General features: G+C 37.2%; 1 non-coding gene across 1 annotated transcript; it reads right to left on the reverse strand.

The window, feature by feature from the left end:
- Positions 1 to 3,510: 3,510 nt before the first annotated feature.
- Positions 3,511 to 3,629, reverse strand: LOC149072054 (5S ribosomal RNA). Its single transcript, XR_016194668.1, has one exon. It is a non-coding gene; the product is annotated as a 5S ribosomal RNA (ribosomal RNA).
- Positions 3,630 to 4,646: the final 1,017 nt, after the last annotated feature.

A 4,646-nucleotide genomic window follows, 5' to 3' on the forward strand; every position in this document is an offset into this window, starting at 1 on the left:
TTCAGAACCATGGCGTAATATGTCGCATTTCGAACATGCTTCAGGTGACATCCAGAAGATCGCCTTTGTTCTAATACGGTACGACAAGATTGATTTTCAGTTTAGATAACGAAACCGGTGTCGAAGCATCGTGCAAGGCATTGAATCGTCTTTTATCTTTCACAAGAATAAATTGGATGCTGATACAGCGGGAAATCAAAACATGTACGACGCTGTTTGCATATTAAGTGTGGGGAAAGTGTGAAGCGTACCGCCGCGGGAGAGGTAAGAGGAAAATACGTAAATACGTATACAAGACTGCAACGGCTGCTAAGTTAGAGTGAAGAAATGTCACGATTGGTAGAAGCAAACGATTATGGGGGAGCCAAAAAAAACCAAACAAACAAACTTTGACATTTTTGTATCACCCCCATGGATATACTATACTAAAAGGAATCATTCTAACACAGATTACCACAAAAGCGCTTTTTTACTTTCACCGCCGAAAGCTCAGTGCTTTCGGAAACTTTGGAGAAAAATATAACTAATAACCAACTGAGCAGTTTATTCACCACAATTCAGTCAGAAAATTATGAAAGTTTGCGTGTTTAGAGATCATCCGCAATTCTGCGAATTTACTAAAAACCACATATCTGACGTTGATAAAGTTTATCGATAGAAAGCGAAAAATATATGGGACCTGGGTCACGCACATTCTCGTGGAACTACACTGGTGATACTTGTTGAATTAGAAAGTTCCCCGTTCACCATGACCCGTTGCATCCCATCCCGCTGCTACGATTCTATCCAGTTCATCAAACTGCCTCCAATACCTATCCCGTGGGAACTATTCGAGAAATCAACATGTTGGACCGAATCGAATGCTTTTTAGAGCATCAAGGTAGACAACATCCACATTTTTGCCTTCTCCCAAAACCTTAGTCACATGATCATAAACGCAAAGGAGATTGGTTACACACGACTTTCCCCTCCTGAACACCGCCAGTACATAAATATTCTCACCCTCTCGAAAGTGTGTGATTGTATCTAACAGTCTGAGGGCAAATATAGTATTGTGTGTGAAAGTAGTGCTACTATCTATATTTCAAATCGTGACTTTCGTTGTTATATACATCAGGAATATCCTCTTTATTATTCATGATACGCCCAATATTTTTGGCCATATATACCGCCGCTGTGCGGTTGTGTGGGCATCGTGCAAGGACTCTCATCGTGAGGACTCAAGTTCGAAGCCTGTTGGTGGTACAATAGTGGTCGGCTGAAGTTAGTTAACTGCGGTTTCGAACTTGGAGGCGTGTCTCCGAGCTGGTCACCCATTAGAAAAAGTCCGTCCGCAGAGAGTAGACAGACCTTCAATACCATACTCGCATAACCTCAAAACTATAGCATCTGCCATTTTCACTTGAAAATATGGAAGCCAGATGGCAGTGCTAGCAGAATACGAAACAAGATCAAATCTGACGTTAGGAGGCTAATAGGGAGAGGACAGAATAGGATAGGATGGGATAATAGGAATAGAGGATAATAGGTTAAAAATACGTTAGGAGGGCGCATATACATACGCACAACATGTTTCTGTCCGTATGTAAGTTCGTTAGAAATTCCTCTAAGGAATGTTTGCTAGGTGCAAGTACGGTTAAGTAGGTAGTAGTCGGATATTCTTCCTTTAGCAGCGAAACCGGACTTCATTCATGAAAATAAATTTTTTTTATAAAATATTACTAGAACTTTGAATATTTAATACCACCGTGCGTTATTATTAGGCACAAAAAAATAAAAATAAAATAAAATTACTAAAAAAAACAGGAATGAGTTCAGATATCGGCGATAATAACAAACATCATAAATAATCTTCATCCGTTTGAATAGCAGGTTCGTCGAACAAGAGCCTGAGTTTATCTTTGAGAGAATTACGAAAACAAAATATTCATGGATCAATACAAAACAAAAAATTCTCCTAATGGGTATAAAAGACAAAAAAAAAAAAAAAAGCTATTCCTATTTTTTCTGTTAAACGTTAATTAAAATTAAACATCACCAAAGATAAAAAAAAAGACCATTGAATAAATCCGGATTAAAACTCATAATCTTTCGTTTCGACGAGAGGAAAAACAAATCATCGATGAAAACAGAATTTAAGAAAACTTTTTCCGTTGAACATATTCGCTAAGTATATTACACTAGGCATTAATCTCTTAGCCTCATAGACTTTGAAGCCATATTATCAAGAATAAACACTTTGACATTTAAACGAAAAACTTTTGACTTTTAACCAATAACTTTTTCTTTTTTGCATCAAGACCATGCAATGAAAAGATGCCGTAATAGATAATCAAATTACTATAGGGATTAGTGATTCTTATACTCGTGAGAATTTTCTTTTCTGGCTGGAGATGGCGATGGTTTATTTTATACATTATAATTAATTAATTTCTTGTGTTTTGATTGGGAGAAGAAAAAAAAAGCAATGCAAACCTATATTCCTTATATAGTATATCATGATTATGATGATGATCGTGTGCCTTATATTTTACTGGACATTCTAGTACTGTGATCATCCCGACTTTTATTTTTCAAATAAAGTTGTCCCGTTTTTCAACGAAGTTTGTGTAAAATATAGTTTTTTTTTAAATCTTTTATTGATATATAGGGTGTCCCATAAATTCATAAATACTTTAAAAATGCATGAAAATTGGAGGAATTGGTATGTGTGAATGCGGTTTGTGAATAAGTTATTTTCAGGAAGTTTTTTTGGTATAGAACAAAAATAATTCAAAATTTTGAAAATAGAGGGAGTTGCACGAAAGTTCGGCTGGCACGAACCTTATGGAGAATACATTCTTCAGAAGGGAGAAACGGCGTAGAGAAAAAAAGGTTCCAGCAGCAATCCTAGAGGATGTTTATTTTCTTGTTTTACCGTTTCTCCCTTCTGAAGAATGCACCCTGTGTTGTCGTCATGACGGTCATACGAAGTCAGAGGACATTTTTCCTTGGTCACACAATATGCACACATTGAAAAAAAATATATATTTAAGAAATCAGAAAAATGTACTAAACATCGGTCCCTCTCACAATCCGGAGGAGTGCGCTACCACTACGCTACAGAGGTAATGTGAAATTTCTTTCTTGGAGCGTATATATACTCAACGGGATGGACGATGATATACTATACGATAGACGGTGATAACAATCAGCTCATGGCTTGTAAACGATGTCATGACCACCAGATGGCGACATGCAGGGTGAAACTAAACTGATGGTCAGAACTGCAAGGAATGAAAGAACTTCCCAAAACAAACTAATTTCACCATACAATTTGGGTTCTGAAAGCAAGCGGTGAGCCGCAAGAGGGCGCTTGAGTAGTGAAAATTGAGAACTCTGTGAAGACGAATAATAAAGGACAAAAAATATTTACCATTGGAAACTTTGCGACAAATTCTCAAATGAGTGACCATCAACTACTACTACTAAACCACACATGTACCTCGTCCATATTCCTAAAAAGAGTGATGCCAACAGCACGCGGTGTTCCCAGGTAGTCACCCTCCCAAGTACTAACCGCGCCCGATGCTGCTTAACTTCGGTGATCGGACGAGAACCGGTGTTTTCAGCATAGTATGACCGTTGGCGGTGACCATCAACTACAAAACGGGTGTCACATTGGTGATGGATATGACCTGAATGACGGGTTCTGTGAAAGGCGACGTTTCATCCACTCCAGAGAAAGCGCCCTCTCGCACCTCGCCGTTTACTTTCCGACTCCACATTGTATGCTGAAGTTGTTTATTTTGGCAAGTTCTATTACCCCTTACAGTTCTGACCATCGGTTTAGTAACACCCTGTATATGTTAGGTTCAGGCACTCACCCAGACAGCGAGAGGGCTGAGGTTCGACTTCCAGCAGAGAAAAAATGTGATTTTATCTAATCATCGTCCACATAATAACCAGCTTCTTAACATATCTTGCATCATGCATTAAGTTGACTTTATTTTCGATCAGAAATAAGCATATATATAGAGAGAGAATCTAGAGATCCGCAATTATCATATTGCATGGCTTTTCACTTCAAAGAGGTGCTTGTTAAAAAAAAAGAAGTTTTCCTACATAAATGAGGAAACCGAATACATATAAATATATTTCTCTGAACAAAAACATCAGAATAAATCGAGTAAATACATTTCTTTCAGATCTTTTACAATAAAAATGAAAACAAAATTCTTAAGAGAAGAGGCGTATAACGTGATGAGGTCCGTTGAAGGAGAACGATTTGAGAAACAAAAGAGCGAATCTCTGGTTTTCGTCCAGAAATCCTCTCTTTCCTCTTTATTTTCCTCAATACATGGGTATTAAAATATTTTAAAGCTAAAGAATAGTCTTGGCAAAATTACAATAAAATTTTGTGAGCAAGAACTTGATACGTTAAATGTCACTGGAGAGAACAAAATGTGGAATGAACTGGGATGCGGGTATGGAAATTTACAATTTTTGGAGTTGTTTTCGGATATGAATTCGTAGATATTGAAATTCCAAGATATTGGAAATTGTATTTATTTACTTATTTTTTGATGTGTTTCATAATTTTATATGTACAGTATATACGGGGTGTCCCCTCTCATCGTTGTCCAATAGCTTTTTCTTGAACCATT

This window comes from Pholcus phalangioides, unplaced genomic scaffold, assembly GCF_987345545.1.
Source record: "Pholcus phalangioides strain wild (caught in Gottingen) unplaced genomic scaffold, Ppha-v1.0 ptg000018l_1, whole genome shotgun sequence".
Taxonomy (NCBI): Eukaryota; Metazoa; Arthropoda; class Arachnida; order Araneae; family Pholcidae; genus Pholcus; species Pholcus phalangioides.